At 39.0% G+C, this 26,617-nt stretch overlaps 1 long non-coding RNA gene and 1 pseudogene across 3 annotated transcripts; both read left to right on the top strand.

Moving 5' to 3' along the window:
• Positions 1-2,513: 2,513 nt before the first annotated feature.
• On the top strand, positions 2,514-6,382 carry LOC105092559 (uncharacterized). 3 transcript variants are annotated; one of them, XR_010381897.1, is made up of 5 exons: positions 2,514-2,918; positions 3,163-3,392; positions 3,950-4,008; positions 5,303-5,465; positions 6,038-6,382. It is a non-coding gene; the product is annotated as an uncharacterized LOC105092559 (long non-coding RNA). The 3 variants fall into 3 exon arrangements; XR_010381896.1 differs by having other exon boundaries at positions 2,514-3,392; positions 4,336-5,465; XR_010381898.1 differs by having other exon boundaries at positions 2,514-3,392; positions 5,366-5,465.
• A 6,741-nt stretch (positions 6,383-13,123) lies between these two features.
• Positions 13,124-22,214, top strand: LOC105106618 (LRP chaperone MESD-like; annotated as a pseudogene).
• The last annotated feature ends 4,403 nt before the right edge of the window (positions 22,215-26,617 follow it).

Consider the following 26,617-nt stretch of genomic DNA (forward strand, 5'->3'; position numbering starts at 1 on the left):
CCTCCACCCGGATTCCTGCAGAGGTGACTAGACTCTTTAAAAGGAGAGTGGGGGTGAGGCAAGCAGGGGCTTGAGTCAGAGAAGTGATAAATTAGAGAGTTGGTCAGTGTAAATGCAGTTAGGCCGGCTGTGTGTGCTATCGGTCAGCAATTATTGAAGTTAGCTTTCTATCCCACAGAAATTGGAAGACAGAGGCCCTGTTCCTTCTGATGACTAATTTTAAAGGCTTTAATGTCCTTGAGAGAGACACTTTTGAGTTGTAGGAGATTCGTGTACTTCTTGAAGGAACAGAGGAAGGATTCATAATTGTAAGTCCATTTTAGTAAATGCTCTATGAAAGGGAGGTCAGGGGCCTATTATTAGGTGTAAGCTGGAAGTAACAGTAAATTCTGACATCATTTTAACGGAGTGTGTGTGTGTCTGCGCGCGGGCGGGCATGGTAGAAGGATGGGTGTCAGGGGATTCATCCCAGGGATGTGGCCTTATGCTAGAGTTAGGTCGTCTCTCTGCAGAGGTCTGGATGTAGTCACTGCATCCCAGGAGTTTTGCAGTTCTTAGTAACCACAACAGTTCATCACTGGGAGGCAAAGAGCCCAGACAACTATGACTGTTGCTGTTTCTGCCCGAATTGAATAACAGATTCGCTGTGACCAATCGTCAACAGACTTTGAAAGAAATTATATGATTGGCCACTGATTATGATATCATGTATTATTCCTGCTGTGATTTGTAGACTGGAGAGCTAGCAGCCAAGTTTGTAGTACTTTAGGGGATTCCTCACAGTTAATATAAAGTGGGAATTGAAATTTGATTTGTGTTGTTGGGGGAGTAGTGTTATGTAACTAAACCATGTTGGAAGAAATTCATGCACATCTGAGCCCTGCGAAAGATTGCTTGTACAGTGCTGCCACATTTTATGAGAATGTAAATTGTGCAAATTTAAAATGATATGAATAATATGAATAAATATTTGAAAGTTGTATATTCTGCACAGTTTAAAATAATGCAATTCTCTTAATATTTAAAATAATTGTGGGGAGTCACAGCATTTCAAAACTCTCTTGAACAGCAAATTGAGGCAGTGTTTGTTATTACTTACAGGTTCACCTTTAATACACAAGATTTAATTCTATCACGTGTCAGTCTCCTATAAATGTTGTGTATATGCTTTGAAAGTTTTCTAAATGATCTGCTGACTTGTGCTATTTTAAAGTGATGTTAAAATTCAAAAAAAGTTTTTTTTAACCAACTAACTGTAATATTCATTTAGGACTGGTGTTAAAGCTTGTGCTGTGAAACATGCCTGAACATTGACAACTCTGGATGGGAATTTTGTTTTCTGATAAAATTGGATTTTGACACACTGTGCAGTTGGATTGGTAGAGAACAGTCTGGAATGCTCAGAAAGTATGAAATAGAATTAAAACAAAATTTCTCTATCCTCTTTGGAGGTTTATGCTCTTTTTTAGAATGCACTTCCTACACTTATTCCAGTGGGAAAATTAGTACTTGATTCTTTAGTGAATCAAGTGAATCTTGCCATGTCTACACTTACACTTTCCTCATATCACTACTGTATATTATAATATGTGGGTTTTGTTGAATCCTGTCCTGGTTTGAAAAAACAGCTTCAAAGACTTAACAAAACCTCTATAACAGACACTCCTGGGATGATCGGAGAAATGTGAATATGGACTTGATATTAGATGCTTTGTATGGAATTACTGTTAATTTTATAGGTGTGATAAGTGTATTGTGATTATGTAAAAGTATGTCCTTCCTCTTAGAAGATACATGCTGACACACTTAGTAGTGAAGTTTCAACACGAAGACACGCCTAGATAAAGCAAATACGGCAAAATATTAACAGCTATTGACTCTAGATAAGGTATGTTTGCTGACCGAATTCTTTCCAATTTTCTGTTTGTTTGAAATGTTCGATGAGGAAGAGCTGTAAATATATTGACCAAGAAAATGTTTATATTGTTTACCAAGTACTTAAGGCTTGAAAATCCCATTTTTGTAAAACGTCAGAAGGTTGTGCACTGTTACCTAAGGGGGAGGAGGCTGTGTGTGACAGTCTTTACTTTGTGTGTATTTTTATTCATCTACAATTTTTGGTATTACAAATAATCATCGCATTTTCTCCTCATGACTACTGTTGCCAACTTCGCCAGCACATGACTACTGTTGCCAACATCGCCAGCACTAAGCTGCTGTGCCTTCTTGGGAGAAGCCCTGATATCACGTGGTTTGTTTTATTTTAAATGTTTGCACCGCGGTCTCCGGGCTTTCGCGGCGTCAGGTGCTGGGCTAGCTTCACACGAGTGGGTTCGGATCCCGCCGCCAAATCCGGGGCGGGGCGGAAGCGCAGGGGCGGGGCGGGGCTCCCGCCGCGGAGCCCGACGGGAAGCGCCTTAAGAGTCGGCGGCGCGCGCCGGCGGGCGGGGGCACCGGACCGGCGCTTTGGCGCATGCGTCACCCCGCGCGCAGCCTCAGTCTGGGCGCGCAGAGACTGGAGCGCGGTTGGGGCGTGGCCCGAGCGAAGAGCTGGCTGAGCCTGCGGGAGGGCGGTGTACGGACCTCGGATCCTCGCCCGCTAGAGTAGTCGCTGTGGGTCTTTGGGGCATGGCCCTAGCTCGGGCACCGGCGCCTGCGGATCCTAAGAAAGGCCGCAGTAGTGTTGTCGACCCCTGTTTTAAGGCCGCCGCGCGCTCCGTGAGGACTGCAGGGAGTTCTCGCCCTTCCGCTCTAATAGATCAGGAAACAGAGACCCAGAGAGGCCAGCGAGTGCCTCAAGACCACACAGCCCGCGGGAGGCGGCGCTAGGGGGCACATCCACCTCTCCCTCCTCCCTAAGAAACTATTCTGCCCGAATCTGGCATTGCATCCTTTCCAGGACTGGACGTCGCTGTGAAGTATAACGTGGACTCTTTATCACGGGGCACCTGGATTTGTGGGATTCTTGGTGTCTCTTCAGGGCTCTGGGATCACAGTTCATAATGGTTCTTTCTGGGCCTAATCTGAACTGTCCAGTCAGTGTGTTTTCAGTGGTCCCAACTTGAGTTTATTAAAGAACCCACCGGAGATTTTTGGGGCACAGGAAGTTCCAGGTTTGGGGGCCCTCATGTAGGTTCCAACTAAAATGATTTTGTCCCCTAGGTTCAGGTTTACCTCACAAAGCCCATCTTGTGAGGTAAAGAGGAGTCCCACGTGGAAGACGGCTCTTCTGAATGGAGACCTCCCGCCAGGGCTGCAGAGCAAAGGAGGATCAAGGCCAAGAAAGAGGAAACCCTAGATTTGCACGGCTGGTAGCACTATGGGATCCTTGCGCTCCGCAGGCCACCCTGCAGACTGAGACAGCCTGAGGTTTGAGCCAAGTTTCAGGAGAGGTGAGCTAAGCTAAGGCAAGGAGCAAGTCTGCCCAAGAAATTACACTTGAGGGTTTGAGGGAGCATAGTCTGGGGGAGGGGGCGGGGGATGCCAACTACCACTAAGAACATTTAATTTCAGACATTCCTAACAGCCTATTTCAGATTCTCCACTCTTCAGTTCCTGAGAGGCTCTCACTTTTGCCCTTTATTACACGTGGCACTGAGAGATGGGGGTGCTTCCTTCATCCTGGCTTCTCAGGCACAGAAAGTAGTGAAGGAAAGAGCTTCATGGATCACCTGTTTTTGCCTAGCATGAAAGATGAAAACCACTGAGCCCAAGAGGTTGACTGGCTCATTCTCAGCAGCCTAGCCAACAGTCAGATTTTCAGACATAGTTAAGTCAAACCCAGTTACTATCAAAAGACTGAGAAATTATTGCCAATGTAATTAAGGACCAAAAGATGCTCTCCTACTGGGGTACATTTTATCTAGCTAGTGTGTGGAGCTTGTAGGCAGGAGAGTTCAGGAGATGCAGGGCAGATCAGATCTCTTGTGATCCATTCTTTCTTCTCCAGCCCCACCTTTGTGATTCTCTACATGTTTCCTAGATCCACAGAAAATGAATGTATCTCAGGTGAGTTATTTTTTTCCCCCTACTTTGTTTACAATTTCCTATATGAGACTTTCAAGGTCAGTGGGTTAGAAGGGAAATACAGAAATAGATGAAAATCAACTTCAGAGATAATATGCAGGAGCATATGTCAGTATGCAGAAATATGCAGGTCCTATTCTATTTCTATGCTATTCTGTGCTATTGTTGGCCAAATTTGTTTGATTTTTCTGATGGTTACAGCAAAAATGCAGCTGTTGTCTGTTACATGATTTGCATTGACCCTAAAAAAATTATCATGCTAATTCTTATGCGGCATTAAGAATTCTAAAAAAAATGTTCCTTTCCTAGTCTTCCTGTAGGTATCACAGTAAATAATCTTTTAGGTGACCACTGGATCTCAGTGCAGCCTGCTGCCTGTAATTGCTTCTCCGGGGAATCTGGACACTTTGTGCCAAAGGAGAACTCAGTCAATGCAGGTCTCTAGGTCCTCCAACAGCGGGGCCTCGTAGCCCTCTTTCTGATGGTCCTGCTTGATCCAGGCGTGGAACCAGGGATATCTGCAAGAAAGAATGGATTATATCACCTTCAAATAATCTCCTGTAATATTATGTGTAGACTGTGCAGCGGATAGGTTAAAGTTGTATTTTCTGGCAAAGGCTTCCCCATTGTCCTTTCACATTCAAACCGCTTCACTTGTTGGATCTGTCTGGGAAGGGATAGCAGTGGCCTTATTAAGACAAATGTTGTGATTCTATAGTATTTGCCTCAATTGAGCCTTCTGTCCAGTTGGCACTCATGTTCAGTCCCTCCTGGAAAGTCTTGATTGGTTTCTGGTCTGTTCCTTCCTCTGTGATTATTTCTTTTCTGTTTTCTCCATGGAGCCTTCTTCCTCTTCTTGCCTGTTATTACTGTTTCTCCCAAGGTGTCCATTTCTGGTCCCCTGTTGTCCTCACTTTCCTCAGGTCTTGCTGATTGATCTCCTCTCCTCTCTGGGGCTGTACCATTAGCTGGGAAGCTTTTCCGGCTCTCCAGCCCAGACCTCTCCCCCACCTTAGACCTAAGTGGCCAACTCTCTGCTAGACATCTCTGTATAGCTCTTCTAAAGGCCCTTCAAACCCTACAAATCCAAAAGGAAAGCTGTTACTAATAACCCCACCCTTCTCATTTATTTCCCAACATATGTTATTACCAGCCAGCCCATCATCCGGGTGACAAACAGCATTTATTTCTAAGTGCTGTCCTTTACCTGCACATCTAGTCAGTGATCAAATCTTGTTTCTTTCAAGTTGTTAACATTTCTTTCTTTTTTTTGAAGTTGAAGTGAAGTGCACACAAATCCTCAGGGAACAACTTGATGAATTTTTCATATGCTCTGCAGCTGGATAACTAGCACCCAGATCAAGATAAGGGGCATTTGCTGTACCACAGAAGGCTTCCTTGTTTTCTTTCAAAGACTGTACTTGCCCACTCACTCAAGGGTAATCATTATTTTGACTTCTATTATTATATATTAGTTTTGTCTCATTTTAAACTTCATACAAATAGAATCATGCAGTATATTCTGCTCTGACTTCTTTTACTCAACATTCTGTGTTTGAAGTCATCCATGTGTAGCAGTGGTTTGGTTTTCTCCCCCCATGGTATGAATATCTGTTCTGCTCTGGGTGAATATTTGGGTTGTTTCTTATTCTGGCTCTTGTCACTGTGCACTTGATTCTGAGGGATATAAACCTGGAAGTGGAATTGATGGGTCATAGCACACGTACACAGGTTTGGCTTTGATAGATTCAGGCCAACGGTTTGACAAAGCAGTTGCATTGCTTGACCTTCAGCCAGCTGCGTGTGAGCGGGCCTGCTGTGCCAGAGCCGGGTTGGCATTTGCTGTTGCTTGTGAGGCTTTCTTTTCTTTTTTCTTTTTCAGTACTTGGTGGATGAGTGTAGAGGTGTAGTGGTAGCTCACTGTGGTTTTAACCTGAATTTCTCTAAACACTGATCATGTTGAGCATCTTTTCATGTTTTCTATTTTGATCATCTTTTTTTTTTTTTTCAGTGTGTGTTCCAGTTTTGTTTGTTAAAAAAAATGGATGAATTCTTTATATGTGCTAGATAATGAGTCCTTTTTCAGACACATGTACTGCAGATGTCTTTTTTGAATCTGAGGCTTGTTCTGAATTTTAATTAAGTCCAGCTTATCAATCTCTTCTGTAATGGTGAGTGCTCTTTGTGTCCTATTTAAAAAAAGCCTTGGGCGGGGAGGGTATATATAGCTCAAGTGGTAGAGCACATGCTTAGCATGCATGAGGTTCTGGGTTCAATCCCCAGTAGCTCCTCTAAGAATAAATAAATAAACTTAATTACCTCCCCCCACCAAAAAAAAAAAAAAAAAAAAGAAAAAGTCTTGCCCATCCCAGAGTGACAAAGGAATTTTCTTGTTATCTTCTGAAAGCTTAAATTGTTTTAGCTTTCACATTTAAGTCTATGATCCATTTCAAACTATTCTACACATATACATAAACATGAATATATCTTTTTTTGGGCTGTGGCTATCCAGTTCCTGCAGTATTTTTTTATCAAAAAGACCTTCCTTTCCCTGCAGAATTGCAGTGGTATCTGTTGGAAATCAGGCAACCGAATGTGTGGTCTCTTTTTGGGTTCTTATTTCTATTGTCATTGCTTCTTTGTCTCGCCTCAGGCCAGCACCACCCTGCCCTTACCACTGTAGCTTTGTGAAAAGTACTCATATCTATGGATATATGTTTTCCACTTTTGTTCTTCAAGATTTACTTCGGCTGCTTTAAGTCCTGTGTATTTCTGTATGAACTTTATAATCATCTTTTCAACATGCCCCACCTCTACCTGGGAATCTACTGGAATTTGGTATTGCACTGAATCTATAGATCGATTTGGGAGTTGGTTATATTAATATTGTCTTGAATTTTCAACTCATGAACATGGCCTTTCTCTTCATTTACTTAGGTCTCCTTTAATTTTTCTCATCAATGTTTGATAATTTTGATGTGTAAATGTTGTGCTTCTGTTAGATTTATTCTTAGGTGGTTGAAAAATTTTCTCCTTACTTGGGCATTGCTAGCATAAAGAAATAGTGTCAATTTTTGTATATTGAACTTTTTTTAGTGACCTTACCATTTATTATGTCTAGCATTTTATCTGTAAATTATTTTGGATTTTCTAGCCACACAATTATGTTATATAGCCATTTCTTACTTTTTAACCCATTTAAGAACCTTTCTTTTTATTTATTGCTGTGGCTAGGAGCTCACATGTATCATGAAATAGAATAGTATATACTTGTTTTCATCCCAGCCTTCAAGGGAAACCTTTCAATATTTTATCATTTAGGATGGTATTTGTTGTAACTTTTTTGGTAGATAGTCTTTGGGAAGTTTCATTCTATTTTTCGTTTGCTGAAAGTTTTTATTATTCAATGGGTGTTGAATTTGTTGAGATGATTGTATGGTTTTCTTCTTTATTCTTTTAATGGATTGATATTAGCATATTAATTGAGGTAATTCTGTTAATGTTTTGATTTTCAAATGTGAAACCACCCTATTTTCCAGGAAAAAAAATCCCACCTGTTGTTGATCTTTAAATATATTTCATGATAAGTCACTTAGGATTTTTGTCTTTATTCATGAAGGGGACTTTTATTTTCCTTTTTTATAATGTTTTTGTCAGGTTTTATATCAATTTTATACAGCCTTAAAGAAACATGTTAAGTGTTTCCTCATTGTCTATTTCCTGGAAATATTTGTTGAAGATTAGTTGTTTGTAAAAATTCACCAGTGAATGCATCTAGGGTCTGGATTTTCTTTATGGAAAGTTTTACAATTATAGGGTTTTTTTATATTAGGGAAATTATTCTCTAGAACATAACATAAGTTGCAGTTATTTCTTCCCCCCTTGTCATTGGTCATCCCCAGGTGGGAGCAGGTGCCTTTTGTCCCAGGGCAAAGCACAGCTCACACACCTGTTCAGATAACCCACCTGGGCTTTCTCACAGTTTGCTTTGCTTTCTGCCTCTGTTTCCTCCTGGGATGATCATCTGGGTGGGATCCAGCAATGGTGCTAATTTAGCATACTGATAGGAACTAAAAGCCTTAAAACCCTCTTCCACCCCTTAACGTTTTAGTCAAGGTCAGCACTGAGCTCCATTGTGAAATCCAGTGGTGAAGTCTCAGTCTTCCATCTTACTTGACTTTTTAACCGCATTTGACACCATCGGCTACTTCCCTCCCATCCACTTTATTCACTTGGCTCCCACACTTTGTAAATTTTCCTTCTCTCTCATTGTTTGCTAGTTCCTCCTCCTTCCTACCGCTGGAGGTTAGTGTGCCCCAGAGCTCAGTCCTTGGTCCTCCTCCTTTCTCAGTCTGAGGCCTCTCCCTTGGTGATCCCGTGTCTTCTCATCAGGACTGTTTGTGGCCTGGTCACTTCTGATAATCTCTGGTGTGCAGACCTCTTCCTGCACCCGAGATGCTTTTACCTAACGGTTCACTCTGTGTCTGATTGAAAGTTTAATAGACTTGAGCTCACCATGACTAACACTGAGGTCCTGGACTCCCCCTCCCAAACCTGCTCCCTCTGGAGCCTTCCTTTTCTTGTTTCATAGCAGATTCCTTGAAAACATCTTTGACCTATATTTTTTCTCAGGTTCCACATCTTTTTGGTCAGCAAAACCCCTGGGCCCTGTATCTAAAATGTATCTAGAATCTGACATCTTTTGATCCTCCCCGCCGTGGTTACCCTGACCAGCCCAGGGTACTTGGCTGCGTTCTGGGAACAGGCTCAGAGCAGGGTTTGCTGCTCCTCCTCCCTGGCACCTGAGCATAGAATCCCGTGTGCGCCTCACAGAATTGTGCATGGGGTTATTCTGTGTCACTCCTCTGCTCCGCATCTACATTTTTCTCTGGGTGAAAGCTAGAGTTCTTAGAGTGGGTTAGGTGGCCCCGTTATTTCTCCAGTCTCACCTCTTCCACCCCTTGATCACTCTGCTTGGGCCCCACTTGCCTTCTCGCTGATGTAGAAGCATACCGGGCACGAGGCCATCTTTGTCCTGGTACCACGTGTACCTGCCTGCCTTACGCGTTCCCCAGGGAGCCTGCTGGCTCGCCCCTCCCCCCCACCTCGGGACCTTGCTCAAATGTCACTGCTCAGTAAGCTCTACGCAGACTTCCGGCTTAGAATTGCTGCACTAACCCCCAGCGTTCCCATCCCCCTTACCTTAATCCACTGTCTATTTTTAACATAGCATTTCTCATCTATCACACCCGGGTTTCCTTGTGACTGTGCTGTTCACCGTCCGTTTTCCTCTTCTTGAGTGAAGGCTGCAGGGGAAGGTCTTTGCTTTTCACTGTTGTATCCTCGGGGTGTAGTAAGTGTTGAAAAGTTATTAAATGAATGAATGAACTTTTATGAGATGTTTTAAGTGTCTCCTTTGTAAGCACCATGTAGCCCAATCTTTTCAATCTAATCTAAGAATTTCTACCTTTTTATAACAGACTTAATATGTTATTGCTTGAGTGTTTCCTTGTTTTTGGTTTTGTGTTTTATACTTTTAATTCAAATATATATTTTTATACAGTATAAGGTGTAAAATTTTTTTTTGGCAAATAGACACTGTTCACGTATTTGACTGTATTTCTGGACTTTTTCTTGTCACTAGTGTATTTTTCTTTTGACTAAGGGAGCTTTGTAATAAAAAGTAATATCTAGCAAGAAAAGCCCCTTTTACAGTCTTTATTTTTGACATACCTTTTCCCCCTTTGAATTAAAAGAGTTACATCAGGTGGATCTCGTCTCCCTTTTGTAAAAAATTTCAAGCACAACCCAAAAAAGTGTTTGCTAAGTTAAATTGTCTGAAAGTTTTATGTTAGTTTTGATGGCTCAATATTTTGATAAGTCTTGGATCTCAGGAACATTGCTTTATGTCTTACAGAAACACTTTTTTAAAGAACACTTTTACTGAGATACAACTCATATACCATATAACTCCCATTTTGAAGTGTACACTTCGGTGTCTTTTAGTATCTTCACAGAGTTATGCAACCAGCAACACTAACTTCAGATCATTTTTATCAGCCCCCAAAGAAGCCCTGTACTCATTAGCGGTCATTCCTCATTCTCCCCTCCCCTAGTCCCTAGCAGCCATTAACGTACTTTCTGTCTTTGTGGATTTGCCTATAATGGACATTTCATATAAATATATACATAGTTCATATATAATATGTGCCTTTATGTCTGGCTTCTGTCACCTAGCATAAATGTTTTCAAGGTTCATTCATGTTGTGGCTTTTATCATCTGTCATTCCTTTTTATGGTCAAATAATACTCCACTGTAGGGTATGCCACATTTTGTTTTTGCAGTCATCAGTTGATAGACATTTGGGTTATTTCTCTCTCTCTCTTTTTTTTTTTGGCTATTATGAATGCTGCTATGAATATTATGTACACGTTTTTTCACTTTTACATTCCCACCAGCAATGTATTAGGGTTCCAATTTCTCTACATCCTTGCCAATATTTGCTGTTTTCTATCCTTTTAATCATAGCCGTCCTGGTGGTGAAGTGGTATTTCATTGTGGGTTTGTTTTTGTCTACATATTTTTATTGAAGTAATAAACAGTTTATGATGTGTCAGTTTCTGGTGTACAGCATAATGTTTCAGTCATACATCAACATACGTAAATTTGTTTTCATATGCTTTTTCATTATCAGTTACTATGAGATATTGAGTATAGTCCCCTGTGTCACACAGTATGAGCTTGTTCATCTATTTTATATATAGTAGTTAGTATCTGCAAATCTCAAACTCCCAATTTATCTCTTCCCACCCCCTTTCTTCCCAGTAACTATAAGGTTGTTTTCTGTCTATGAGTTGTTTCTATTTTGTAAATAAGTTTGTCATTTTTTTTTTTCACATTTCACATATAAGTGATATCATATGATATTTTTCTTTCTGTTTCTGGCTTACTTCACTTCGAATGACAGTCTCTGGATCCATCTATGTTGCCGCACATGGCACTATGTTATCTTTTTTGGGGCTGAGTAGTATTCCATTGTATAAATATACCACAACTTCTTTATCCAGTCATTCATTGTGGTTTTGATTTGCATTCTCTAATAACTAATGATGTTGAGCATCTTTTCATGTGCTTATTAGCCATTGTGTATATTCTTTGCAGAATTGTCTATTAAAGTTCTTTGCCCATTTTTAAAATGGTTTTTTTTTTTTGTCTTTTTATTGAGTTGTCAGAGTTCTTTATATATTCTGGATATAAATCCCATTCCAGGTATGATTTCTTTTCTAACATCTTAAATGATTTTTGACCTGAATTATGTAACTTTCTAGCTAGTTATCATTTTCAACATTACATTACTGTTATTTTTTTCTTCCATTTCCATTACTAAATGGTTGTTGCCAAAATATAACTGAAAATTTGCATCTAATTAACTAGTGGTTTTCATCCTGTGTCCCAGATTAATGTATTGATATAATGATTATATTTCCTATTGTTGAACTGGCTTTATATTTTTGGAATAGACCTGACCTGGACTTTCATTTATTTAAAAAAATTTATTGGAGGAGGGTCTGGCTCAAGTGGTAAAGTGCATGCTTGGCATGCACGAGGTCTTGGGTTCAATCCCCTGTATGTCCTCTAAGAACAAATAATAAACCTAATTACCTCCCCCCAAAAAACTCAAAAAATTTATTGAGCATTTCCTATGTTTTAGGTGGAAAGTCCACTGTGAATAGCAGAAAGCCACTAGACAGCACATTTCAGTGGGTCATGATATATTATTTTTATAATATACTCTTGAGCTAATATATTAGTAGGTACACTTCAATCAAAACTGTAAGAGAAGTTTTCCTATGGTTTTTCGTTAATAATTTGTGGAGCTCTCCATATTTTGTGGAAAGTGTGTGACATCATGACTAATCTGCTCTTGAAAGGCTGGCTAGAATTCAGGGCAGAGATTCACAGTCCTGTTGGCTTTTATGTCATCAATGGATTTGCAAATCTCATCTTCAGTTATTGGTCTAATGACCTTTTTTTTAGGATCAGTTTGTTAAAATTTTACTAGTAAGCAATGTTTCCTTCTCTATATTTGGAAAATTTTTTGCTGTGAAATGCCACATATGATTCTCTTAAAATTTTACTATCTTGCATCTTTGTGGATATATGTGGTTCCTCAGGTCTGTTGTATATTTTTGTTTTCTCACTTTCCCCCCCAAATTTTGCCCATTTTATGTGACATATTTAAAAAATGCTTTTGGTTTAATTTAGTCTTCCTTGTTTATTTTGGCTTCATTTTAATTTTATTTATTTTAGATTTTATCCTTTTGTTTTCATGCTTTCTTTGGTTTGTTATTTTTTATATTTATTTTAGCTAAATATAAAGTTCATAATTATTTTTAGTCTTTAAAAATAAGTTAAAGACAAGTTTTCTCTGTAACAGCTTTAGTTGTAGGTCTTAAGTTTTCATGTAATGAACTTCCCCATTGTTTCTTCCCAGGAAAGTAGTAATTTGGATGTTGGTTACTCTTCTTTGATCTAAAGTTTTTAGTTAGAGAATGTCTCATTTTATGAGTTAGTGACTTTTCACTGAGTTTTTTAAAATTTTGGTTTTATATGTCATTATCAGACAAAGTAGCTTGTAAAACCTTTGATTTGTAGAATTTAGTAACATTTTCTCTGAAAGCACAGCATAACATAATAATTATAAGTAGCACTTTATTTTCAGATGACCTGGTTCCAGTTTAGGGGAACCTGTTAAATGAGGAAAATAGTATCTATCTATAGGTTTATCCCCAGTATGAGATAATATATATTTAAAATATTCCACGAAAGACATTCTTCTGAGTAACTGCCCAGTGAATTTAGCTGTCATTAATTACCTGAACATGAGAATTCGGTGAACTCTGCTTGGTAGTCCTTTCTTGTTGACAGAGATATATTGTCTCTTAGTGTAATTATGATTTGTTCTCTTTAATCAAACTATCTTGTCATTGTAACAGTTTTTCTGTTATCTATTTGGATACATACAGATGTGACCTGAGCCTTGGTTGATGTTATCATTGATCATTACATGGTACCTGCCTTTGTTTGCCCTGTTGAAAGTTTAAGGCAGCAGCGTCTGGCGGCCGGTGCTGCGCGGCCAAGGTGGCGGCCTCCGGCTGGACAGGTGCCGCCATGGACCTTCTCTGTGTGTCTGATCTGCTGCTGCTCCTGCTGCTGCCAGCTCGGGTCTTGGCCGCCGTCGGCCCCCCGAGACGCCCAGCGAGGCCATCCCGCCTCCCTGGAAGAAGAAGGACATTCGCGACTACAGTGATGCGGACACGGCTCGTCTTCTGGAACAGCGGGAGAGAGATGACGGCATAGAAGGAGACCTCCGGGAGCAGGAGACCCTCCGCTACTGTTGCCTTCTCACAGAGAGACCCCGGCAAGCCTGAGAGCATGCTGAAAGTGACGAAAAAGGGCAAGATTCTCATGATGTTTGTCACTGTGTCGGGAAGCCCCAAGGAGAAGGAGACGGAGGAAATCACGAGCCTCTGGCACGGCAGTCTTTTCAATGCCACCTACGACGTCCAGAGGCTCCTCGTGGGGTCAGAACGCGCTATCGTCATGCTTCGTGATGGAAGCTGCGCCTGGGAGAGCAAGGGCTTTTTGGTCAGTCAAGACAGGTGCGCTGATGTAACTCTGGAGGGACAGGTGTATCCTGGCAAAGGAGGAGGAAGCAAAGAGAAAAATAAAACCAAGCAAGAGAAGGCAAAAAGAAGGAGGGAGAGCCAAAGGCCCGGGCTTCAGAGGAAGACAACAGAGCTGTGAGTAAAAGAGAAGAGCTGTGAGGGGGTTGCGCCGCTCTGCGGGGGAGCGTGCGCGCGGGGATGGGGGCGGGCGTGGGGAACCACACACGAATGGAATTCCAGTTTCTTCTAGGAAAGGTCTGCCTCGTGACCAGTTTGTGGTCAGCATAAGAATTACGGTGTAAAAGTCTTCCAGTAAGAAGACAGAGGCTTTGTAATTAACATGGGACACTGACACATTGACGTCTACTATCAAATAACTTTAGACGGAAAGCTGACGGTGTTGCTTTTTTCCATTTAAATGTGCGTGGGGAGGCCGCCAGTCGGACTGTGGCACGGCTCCCCTCAGTGCACCTCAGACGTGGCAGCTTGTTGCGTCCGGGCGTTCCATTTTCCCTTAACTGAAAGGATACCAGGTTCTAATCAAACTTTAAAACTCTTGATTTAATTGAATCAAGCTCTTCATGCCGCAGACATCACTACCATTACTGTGGGAGCGCCGGCATCTCAGTACACAATCAGGGTGTGTAAATCACAGATCTATGCAGAAGACGCAGAGAGCGGAAGATTACGTAACTTGGAAATCCTGAGTATTCACTTTGAGTTTCTTGGACTTGAATTCCTCTCCTCGGTTACAGAGAGCTCTTGGTGTCTATCAGGTTTTATGGGGTCTGTCTGTTCAGGGGGGACTGTCAGAAGAGGACTTTATTTAGGAAAGAGTCATGCTGGTGTTGAGAGCTGTGTATTCCATTTAATGTGATCATTTTAAAGGGTGTAAATCAGGCATCAGCAGAGACCCTTGCGGGGGGGGGGTAGCAGAGGACTGGTAACCTCATTCATTTCTAAACTTCTTTTTTTTTTTGAATATAGTGCCTAAATTTGTAGTGTTTTTCGTATGGTACTATCATGATATACTGCCTGTCTAATTTTGCTGTTCTATGTCAGAGCCCACTCTGAATAAGAGCTGCAGAATTTATACACAGGTGTCATTTTTAAGAACTAAAATTACTTGTAAAAAAAACTTCCGTTGTGATTTTAACAAATTAAAAATAGCACATGGTTAGGAAACATCAACACTGAAGAATGGTACAAAGTCAAACGTCTTCACCTCCCCACTGCCACTGCCTTGCCCCAGTGGAAGCTACTATTCATTTGTTTAAAAAAAAATACACTTACTGGTTTATAGTGATGTGTATTTGTTTTTGCCTCATAGCACCTATTTCCCCCCCCCCCCTTTTTTTAAGAGAAAGTACAGTATGAGTACTTTATTTAAAAAAAAAGTTAAAGGCTACAAATTCTTCTTAATCTGATATAAATAAGACCATGCGTGCTTCCCTTTTATTTGCATTTTTTGTAATATTTTGTGCATTCCATTCCTTCTTTTATAAACATTCTTTATCGCTTTGTTTTAGATTTATTTTTGGTAAACAACAAATGGCAACATCTTGTTTTTTTAGACAAAAATGACATTCTGTATTGGATAAGAAATATATCCTTTCACAGTGTCTGTGATAATTCATGTATTTGGTTTTATATATCTGTCTTAGTTTCCTAAATACTGCTTTTGAGTACACATAATACAATATGTATCATAATTAATTTTCTTATTTTTTATTATTTTTTTTTGGTGCCAAAACCCGGGAATGAACCTATATCATAACTTATACTACTAATTATACTTTTTCAGAATCTTTACCTTTTCTGGCATATTCATATTTTTCATTATTTCATCTTTCTTCTCTGTTAATTTGGTAGTTTTGTGATATTCAATTCTCAGAGCTGCCAACCCACACCTAAGTATTACAACTGAACTTACATGTCCTAACATATCAGGATGACTTCACTGCTCATCTGCTGCTCCTCTTCCCTGGCCCCTCTTGGATGACCTTAGTAAGTTTGAAGTTGCCAGTCTAACCCACTCCACACCCAGACTCCATTGTGCTAACTTGTCAGTATATTACTGGCTCTTCTCTTACGGAAAGTCTTTTCTCTTTCAGGAGGTCTTCTCGAACATTATGTTATACATTTCAAATCATGTTAATATCATCCATCTAGTTGTAACCATACGTCAATAACAAGATCTGTTGTTTCTCACTCTTTCCTGTCCTTTTCGCCTTCCCCTTGCTTGAGACTTGTTTGGCAGCTTGTTAGCACTTCCTTAGTGTTTTCTCTGCAGAGATTACATGGTGATTTATTGCCTGAGGCCCTGCTCATTTGAATACGTCTGATTTGGGGGCCTTTCATATGAAAGACAGTTTTTTTTAAATGTATAATATTCCTCCATTGAAATTCTTCTCTTGTAATCCCACGGTCTTTTTGCTTTTGCCACTGCAGAGGGGAAATCCAAAGCTAGGGTACTTCTTTTTACTTTGTGAGTCAGCTGTTCTTTCATCAGGAAGCTTGTAAGAGTTTACCCTTGTCATTCAGAATTATATAAACGTATGACTCAGTGTGTCTTTTTCATTAATTTTGGGTTGGTGGTTTTCTTCTTTTATCACTTTGGATATTTCACTCCACTCTCTTCTTGCTTGAATGGATTCTGAGACTTCTGTTGTAATTCTTATCCTTGTTCCTTTGAAGGTAAGGTTCACACCGCATCAGCTACCCTCCTCCCGCCCCGCCTTCTTAGCTTCTTTCAAGATCTTTTGTTTTGGAGGTTTCTTCAGCTTGATATGATATGACTAGATGTGGTTTTTGTGGGTATTTATCCAGCTTGATAGTCTCTGACTTCTGGATTTGTCATTAGTTTTTGACTGTTTTTGGTTATGTACTTCAGGTATTTCTTTGGCTCTGTTCCTTCTTTTGGTATTCGAGTTATATATATATTATACTTTCTTGAGGTTGTCCCACAGTTTTTGGATGTTCTGTTTTTTTCTTTCTTTTTCTCTTCACATTTCAGTTTGTGACGTTCTTGTTGCCCTGTTTTCAAGTTCACTGGTTCTTTCCTTGGCTCGTGTGTGACTCGTGCATTTTGACTTCTAGCACTTGATTTTGATTCTTCCCTAGAATTTCTATTTCTCTACTTATATTACTCATTTGTATTTGAATGTTGTCTAATGTTTTCATTCAACACATTAGAGTTAGTTTAAACTCCTTGTCTGATAATTCCAACATTTGTGTTGTATCTGAGTCTGTTCTGATGATTTCTTCATCTTTTCTGAGTCTGTTTTTTTTTGCTTTTTGGTTTGTCTTGCAGTCATTTGTTATGAGCTGGACATGTATCTGGTAATAGAACTGAGGTAAGTAAGTTTTTAGTGTGAGGATTTATGTTATTCTGGCTAGGAGTTGGGCTATATTTAGTGTTGGTTGTAGCTGTAGGTGCCAGAGTCCTCACATTCCTTTAGTGTTCTTATTTTTGACTCCCCTAGATCACTGGGTTTTAAACTTCAGTGTCTCATACCTGGAAGGCTTCTTAAAACACAGTTCGATAAGTCCCACTCCCAGAATATCTGTATTAGTTATCTAATGCTGCACTAGAATGTACCCCAAGCTGCTTAAGACAGCAAGAAACACTTACTATCTCATGCAGGGGCCTCATGAGGCTGTAGCTTAACTGGGGCTGGAGGATTTGCTTCTGTGATGGCTCACTCACATGGCTGGCAAATTAGTATTGATGTTTGGAGGCCTCATTTCCTCCCCAGGTGGACTTCTCCGTGGGGCTGCTGGAGTGTCCTTGTGACACGGCAGGTGGTTTTTCCTGGAGAAAGTGATCCATGAAGGGGCAGAGTGGAAGGAACAGTATTCTTCTGTGACCTGGCCTCATTAGTCATACTCTGCTATTTCTGCAACATCCTGTTGGTCACAGAGGTCAGCCCTGTTTAGTGTGGGAGAGGACTGCATGCAGTCATGAATCCTGAGAGGTGAGAATCGTCGGTGACCATCTTGGAAACTGGCTGTGATGTTAGGTGTGGAATGGGGCCTGAGGATTCTGCATTTCTGGCAGGTTCCCAGCCGACGCTGATGTTGACCTATGGACCACACTTTGACATTGTCCCAGGGGTGCCCAAGAGAAGCTATTGGAATATCGGAAGGAATTATCAACGTACCTATATACAGATATTTGAGTTTGAAAAATAATGAGATTTCATGTATATATAAATACATAAATAGCTGTGCTAGGTGAGTGCTCCAATTTTAATTAGCTCCAATTTTAATTAATCATTTAATAATGATCAAATATTTCAGAACCCTTAGGCTGTAGGATCATGTCCTCAATTATAATCTTGCTCTTGATTATCTTTGAGGCTTTATCTTAATGCATCTCAAACCCTTTTCTCCTATCATGTAGTTCCAATAATTATCAAGTATTTTTTTAATGCTTCCATGCCTTTTTTATGTAGTTTGCCCAGATTTATAAAGAACACATGATTTTGTGTCAAGACTTAGTGCTTTACCCCTCAGTAAAGCTCAACCTGATAATGCAAAATAGAACTTAAACTTTTCTCCCCCCTTTGCAACTACCCATTTATGTTTCAGAGACTTTTAGCATTGCTTCTATACAATTTTTTTTGCAGATATTTATGTTTAAATATGTTTTCTGATCTGATTATAAACTCCTTGAGAGCAAGATTAAGGATTATTCTTTTATTGATCTTCATAGTCCCAGAAATCGGAAGAGTTCCTGGCACACTGGCAGCACCTCATACACTTTTTGTGTGGATTAAGAAATTAATACACGGGCAGGTCCTTATGCCAGGATTCCTCATTTTCCCACAACATACAATAGTGACACGAGGGTTCCTATGTTGCATTTTCCATTCAACTGTTAACTGTGAACGTGGCAGGATGTTAGATCCTCAGCACACTGCGTGTTATCCAGTTCTGGTCACTCTGGATTGAACACAGATGTGCTGTTTCAGGGGCTAGTGTCATTCGAGTATGTGACTGTGGGCTTCACCCAGGAGAAGTGGCAGCACCTGGACCCTGCTTAGAGGGCCCTGTACAAGGACATGATGCTGGAGAACTATAGCCACCTCCTCTCGTGGGTAAGGGATTGCATAATTTGTAACTTCAAGTAACATTTGTTTCCTTTTTAGCTGCTAATATAGGTGGTTTCTTTGTAGAGATTAATGATTTATAGATTTGAAATTCAGGGGTCAGAGGTGATGGATCCCTTTCAGGGACTACAGAGAACATTTGTTTCCTCTTCCCCAGTGAAATGTTCAAGTGGACCTACCTTCGTGCAGGCATAGCTTTGTTCTCCTTCAAGGGTCCTGAACTTCGGGCCACCTGTTCCAAGTCCTATGCAATTTCCCCTTTACAGGGTATTGTGTTACCAAACCGGAGGTGATTTTCAAATTGGAGCAAAGAGAAGAGCCATGGGTATTAGAGGAAGAGTCCCAAAGCCAGAGCCGCCCAGGGGAGTTAGTGAGCGCAGAGGTTACTGTAACCTGGGGAGGAACTGGATCCCAGAGAGTTAGTTCAGATGTTGGCATCTTTGAGATTTTTCGGGAATTTTTTTGTAGAGTTAATAGAACTTTGTAAGTGATCGAGTGAATAATTGGCCTTTATGCTTCAGATGCATAATCACACTGGCAGATAACAGCTAAATGGTTTCTTCTTGGGTTTTCTTCCAAAAAATCCAATTCTTGCCTCTCTGTTTAAATATTTGATTATTCTTTCCACATCAATTTCAGTTGTCTTCTTTTAATCATATATTATGCATTCATTCAGTATTAATTTGACATCTATTGTATGCCAGGTTTGTCTTGTGTGCTGAGGATACAACTGCTAACAATATGATGACTGCATTTTAGTGGCAAAGGAGAATGAAATGTGCTCTTTATGAAAGTGAGTTCAGGAAAGAGCCTCTTTGAGGTCAATATTATAATTAACACAGATGTGAATGGAGTGAGGCCGTAGATTTTGAATATTCCAGCCAGAATTCCAGCCGTGAACCTGAGGCCAGGAGTGTGTGTGCCAGGCTGGATAGAGGTCAGTGAGTAACGGAGAGTGTATAAGAGATGGTGTCAGAGAGGTAGTTGGGGCCAGGTTGTGTGGCCTTACTGGCTGTTGAAAGCTCCTTAGTTCTAGTAAGGGTTTGTTTTTTTTTTTTAATTTTTAATGGAGGTACTGGGGATTGAAGACAGGATCTTGTGCATGCTAAGCACGCACTCTGACACTGAGCTATTTTCCTCCCCCAAAACTCCTTAATTCTAATTGAGATGGAATCATTGGAAGGTTTTGAGCAAAGGGGCACTTTTTTTTCTTTTTAATGGAGGTACTGGAGATTGAATCCAGGACCTCGTGCATGCTAAATGTGCCCTCTACTGCTGACCTGTTCCCACCCCTCAAGGAGCACATGTTCTAATTGGATTCAGGTATATCTCTGGTTGCTGTACAGTAGAAATGCTGACAGAAGGTGGGGTGGAGGGAAGAATAAAGTCAGGAGGACAGTTAGAAGTTCTCCATGTGAGAGATTGTGGTGCGTTGTACTGGCTTGGAAATAGTAAAATTAAAGTGGCAAGGTTGGATTCTTGATACATTTTGAAGTTGTAGCCAAGAGAGGATTTGCTGTTAGATTGGATTATGGGTACAGGAGAAAGAGAATAATCAAGGGAAAAACTCAAAAATTTTTTCCCAGAGGCACTGGATACCTGGTAATACCTGTAACTCAGTTGGGGGAACTTGAGGAGAAGCAATTTTGGAAGGAAATACGTGAGGATGTGGGTACTTAAAACAAATATTGTTTTTTTTAAACAATATTTACAGATGATCCCCAACTTATAATGATTCATCTCATGATTTTTCAACTTTATTGGTGTGAAGGTGATATACATTCACTAGAAACCATACTTTGAATTTTGCTCTTTTCCCTGGCCAGAGATCTGGTGTGGGATCCTCTCTGGTGCTGCTGGGCAGGGGCACCTGCAGCCCCCAGTCAGCCGCACGTCCACTGGGGTGGGCAGCCATTCTGGGCCCAGACAGCCATTCTGCTTTTCCCTTCAATACAGTATTCAATAAATGATATGAGATATTGAACACTTTATTATAAAATAGGCTTTGCAGTAGACGATTTTGCCCAACTGTCGGCTAATGTAAGTGTTCTGAATACGTTTAAGGTAGGTGAGGCTATGCTATGATGTTCAGTAGGTTAGGTGTATTATATGCATTTTCAACTTGTGATATTTTCAACTTACAATGAGTTTTGGGGGACATAACCTACTGTAAGTTGAGAAAGATCTGTAGTAGTAATGTTTATTCTGTTGGGTATAAAAACAACAAAAATAAAATATTGAAAAATGATAGCATATAAATTATTTAACCAATTGATTAGACTCATGTTCTAATATCCTTGTATTGTTTAGAATGAGCGTTTTTCAGTTAAATGTGAAGGTCAGATTTAATGAGTAAATGTCAGAAGTAATGTGTAACTTCTAAACTTTTGAAAAGAATAAAATGGAAAAGAAAAAAATATCTTGGATCAGATCAAAAAAAGACAATGAAAGAGAGGGGAAAAGCAAATGAAACTTAGAAAAAGTGGAAACTGTAAGTGCAGTGGAGGAAACCAACCTAGATATTTTAGTAATTACAATACATTCAACAGGACTAAACCTTATTAAACAAATATTGTCAATATGGATTTTTCCAAATATAGGTATACAGTGTTTGAAAAGTACACATGAAATATAAAAAGAATGCACTATATTCCATTATTGGAATATGAAAAGAAATAATGATATACTTCAAATATTAGACTAAATAAAATACTAAGTGTCAGTTATACCATCAGGGTTGTAGTGTACCCAACTTTAGTTTTTGAATTTCTTTTTGAAGCAGTTCTAATTATTTGCAAGAGTTGATGTTTTGTGACTTTCATAATTTCTTTTTTTTTATGTATATTTTTATTGCAGTAGAGTCAGTTTACAATGTTGTGTCAATTTGTGGTGTACAGCACAATGCTTCAGTCATACATGAACATACATATATTCGTTTTCATATTCATTTTCACCACAGATTACTGCAAGGTATTGAATATAGTTCCCTGTGCTGTACAGTATGAACTTATTATTTATCTATTTTATATATATTAGTTAATATCTGCAAATCTCGAACCCCCAATTTATCCCTTCCCACCTCCTTCCCCCACCTGGTAACCATAAGTTTATTTTCTATGTCTGAGTCTGTTTCTGTTTTGTAAGTAAATTCATTTGTCTTTTTTTATTTTTTTTTTCAGACTCCACATATAACTGATATCATATGGTATTTTTCTGGTTTGATAATTTTCTTTTGTATTAGCTTGGTTTCTTTTTGGTTTTTGTGACTCTGTTGTTTGCTTTTGATTTGTGGTTACCTTGTCATAATTTCTTGTAATTAAAAATTAAAATAAAAACTTCCCTTGGATGAACAAAGAGAATATTTATTTACATTTTTAAATTGAGTAAAACTCATTTTATCTTGCAGTGGGTGATTTGGTCTTGTTTATAAATCTAAGAAACATGAGACTGTTGTGATCTTATTTTAATATATTTTGAAATGTTTTGCTACTTTATCACCCTGGCAATTATTCCAACACTACTCATCACTTATGTCCAACAGTGCTAAAATACACTAACATATAAGAAAATAGAAGGATGATAGAATTTCTTAGAAGGACAATGCAAGTGAAGTAAATCTTCACCATTTATATCATCCTTCAGTTTTATTATTGACTTCCTTGGAATACTGCATCAGTTGAGCACCTCTTTCATACCTTCATGACAAGGACAAGGAGTGTGGAGACACCTCATGTGTTCTCTTTCTTTCTCTCTCTTTCTTACTTTTCTTTCTTTCTTTTTTTCTTTTCCTTATTTTAGCTTTTATTGACTATGATTGAGATTTAGAATTTTTATTTTCTGCCATTAATTGCAAAGAGCAGAAAATCGACAGAAGAAGAATTGCACAATTATTAGACAAATCAGTTGAGTGTAAAGAGATGGGTAGAAGCACTCTGGACTCTAATGATGATGGATAATTGATTGTATAAGTGAAGTTCTGTAAGTTTTAGATGATTATATGCTAGAGGAATAAAGATGTGCATCTGATCCTGTTATTAGAATAGCCTGAATATGTACTTCATTTTGACTCTACTATTCATTGTGAATCCCATTAAGAATGCAAATATAGCCTAGGTTTTCCTTTTATCTGTGATGGAAGTGAATGCTTTCTGGAATTTAATTTGGTGGTGTTATGTGGAATAGAAGAGAGGGGGATGAGGTTGTAGGCTTGTATGTTAGTGAGGCTCTTGCTTCAGGTGACTTTTCCAGGTCTAATTGCTCCTTCATATCTCCTCTCACCATCATTGTCTATTAATTTTCCTTGTGGTTCTACTTACTATTTGTTGAGTTGTTGGGCTGATTCTGTTCCCTGTGAGGTTCCCCATCCCAGGATTAAACAGTCACTCAAACATTTTAAAAATTTATTTGTTGTGCTTATTTCAAGTTCTCTCCTCTGTCTACTTTTGAGTGTCACATTTTTAAAAACTGAGATGTTAATTGACATATAACATTTGAGTGTCAGGTATACAACATAAGGTTTTATATTGGTATATATTGCAAAATGGTGACCACAATAAACATTTTTGAAGTGCCAAGTTATCATGTTTTGTTGCCAGATTCCCCGTTTTCCAGCACTGCAAGTTATTTATTTATTTTTCAAACCTAGAGGAGCAAGGCAGTATGCCCTCAGGATTATTTTCACAGCAAAAGACTGGGCTAGAATTAAGACATGAGAATGTCTTCTTTTCATAAGAAATATGTTAACATTTATAAACTATGGTAAATTATTTTTATTTCTAGACTTCTGCGTAGTTGACCTGTTGGAGAAGAGCCAGGAAAAGGAAGAGCAGCATTTGTGGAAAGTTGATTTTGTCAACAACAAAATGCTGGCTAAAGAGGGGAATAGTGTAATAGGAAAAACATTTTCTCTGGATACAAACCCTATTTTATCAAGAAAATTACCTAATAAATATGACCATATGGAATGAGTTTGAATTCTGATTCAGAATTCTTAGTAATAGAAACGCCTTTGTAAGGAGGCTTGACAAGTTTAATGCACATGGGAAAGTATTCCTCTGTACAAAACACAAGAATTCTCATTCCAGAAAGATTTTTTTTTAAATTTTTTAGTGGAGAGAGGTAATTAGGTTTGCTTATTTATTTTTAGAGGAGGTACTTGGGATTGAACCCGGGACCTTGTGGATGCTAAGCATGTGCTCTACCAGTTGAGCTGTACCCTCCCCACCAGAGAGAAAGTTTTTGAGTATTATAGAAGTAGAAAAACCATCAGCCAAAATGAGGACTTATTTCAGCATCAAGATACTCAAACTCTGAAGCATTGTTTTGAATATAATGAATACGGGGAAGCCTTCAGTGATGGGGCAGTTTTCATTACTCTGAAGAGAGCAAGCTCATGGGAGAAGCACTATGAATATAATGAACGTGTGAAAGTCTTTTCTGATAGACTAACATTCACTATTCATCAGAGGACTCATACAAGGGAAAATCACTGTGAATTTAATGAGCGTGGGAGGTGGGCTGTTGGTGAGAAGTCAGCTTTAAGTAAGCACCATAGAATTATCGGGGGGGTGGGAGACATACTATGAGTGTGCTGACAGTGAGAACAGTCTCAGCAAGAAGTCACTCAGCGAATTTATAAAGGAGAGTCTACTGTACGTATTTACATGCAATGTAACGTGTGTGTGCAGTCGAACTGTAATAATTCTAATAAAAAGGAAAAAAGAAGTACTTCACCCTCTTGTTGGATTCATTGTGTAGCAGAACAGCCTGCTATGAGATTGGGGGGCCAATAAATATGAGAAATCTTTTGCCCACAAGTGACATTTCACTGAATAGCAAAGAATCAATAACTTGGTAACTTTATTAGTATTTTGAAGATGTTACAAGGTCCAAAAGAGTTTAAAAAGTAAAAAAAAAAAGAAGAGGCCTTTTCTTCTGCAGAATATGTGTAAGTATGCTATATAAGAGAAACTCTGCATGATTTGTTTATTGGAAACCAACATTATAGTAGGAAGTATATATTTGCTTAATAACTCATAAAATTTTTATTTCATAATTTTAATATGAAATACATAAGGTGTCCCATGCTTAGTACCTATGTGATTTTTTTTTTGGTTTTAGTTGAAATTTTTATTGAGATAATTGTAGGTTGTAAGATGCAGTTGTAAGAAGTGATACAGAGAGACCCTGTGTACCCAGTTTCCTCCAGTGGTGACATCTTACAGAACTGTAGTACACATATCGGCCGGGATAATGACATTATTGATAGAATCCATTGATCAGTTCAGTTTCTCAATTTTATTTGTACTCTTTTATGTGTATATATACTTAGCTCTGTGCGATTTTATCTCATGGGCAGATTCATGTATCCACCACTGACTGTGGGATCCACCGCCACAGTCAGGATGCAGAACAGTTCCATCTCCACAAGGATTCTGTGTGTGCTCTGTTATAACTGCATCCACTGCCCTACAGTATCTCCCTTATTCTTATTTCTGCCAACTGATAATATGTTCTCCATTTCTAAGATTTTGTCATTAAAATGTTATATGAATGTAATTATACAATAGGTAACCTCTTGTAATTGACTTTTTTCACAGTATAATTCCCTGAAGAGTCATTCATCCACATTTTGTGTATATCAATAGTTTATTCTTTTTTCTTTATTTTTTATTGCTATTCCAAGGTGTGGATGTACCAAAGTTAGTCTACCCATTCACCTGGGCTGTTTCCAGTTTTGAACTATAATGAATAAAACTACTATGAATGTTTGTGTAGAGAATTTTTTTTTTTTAATGAATGGAACTTTTTACTTCTTTGAGATAAATGCCAAAGAGGACAGATGCTACGTGGTATGGTAGTTGCACGTTTAGTTTTTAATGAATCTGACAAACTTTCTTTCTAGAGTGCCTGTGTTATTTTATGCTCCCACCTGCAGTGTATGAGCGATCCACTTTCTCTACATCCTCACCAGCATTTGGTTTGTCACTATTTTAAAAAATTTTTACTTTGGCCATTCTGATTGGTGTGCAGTGGTAGGTCACTGTGGTTTTAACCTGCACCCCCCTGAGGCTAGTGTTGAACATCTTTCCATGTGCTTATTTGCCATCTATGTATCATCTTCAAAGAAATGTCTATTCCTGTCTTTTGCCCATTTTTAAGTTGGATTATTTTCTTACTATTGAATTTTGGGAGTTCTTTATATTTTCTAGATTCTAGTCCTTTGTCAGACATGTGTCTGCAAATGCTGTTTCTTAGTCTGTAGCTTGTCTTTTCATTCTCTTTACATGGCCTTTCACAGAGTGAACATTCTTAATTTTTATGGAGTCTGATTTATTAATTTGTCCTTTTATGGATTATGCTTTTGGTGTCAGGTCTGAGAGTTTTTTTGCCAAGCCTTTGACTGTGAAGATTTTTTCCTACTTCTTAACAGTTTTATAGTTTTACTTTTTACTTGTAAGTCCACAATATTTTTTGAGTTAATTTTTGTATAGGAGAGTGAGGTTTTGGTTCATCTTTTTGGCCTATAGATATAAAATTGTCCTAGTACCTTTTGTTGAAAGGCTATTCCTTCTCCATTGAGTTAATTTTGCACCTTTGCCAAAAATCAGTTAACATATATGTGTGGGTGTTTGGATTCTCTGTTCTGTTCTGTTGATCTGGGTCTATTTCATCACCAAACCATATTGCCTGGACTACTGGTGCATGTGTATACACACATATAGACAAAATTACTGATTTTTTCCCCCTTCAGTCTTTATCAAGATTGTTTTAGCTATTCTAGGTATCTGTTTTTTCCATGTTAATTT

This window comes from Camelus dromedarius, chromosome 8 (genome assembly GCF_036321535.1).
Source record: "Camelus dromedarius isolate mCamDro1 chromosome 8, mCamDro1.pat, whole genome shotgun sequence".
Classification (NCBI taxonomy): Eukaryota; Metazoa; Chordata; class Mammalia; order Artiodactyla; family Camelidae; genus Camelus; species Camelus dromedarius.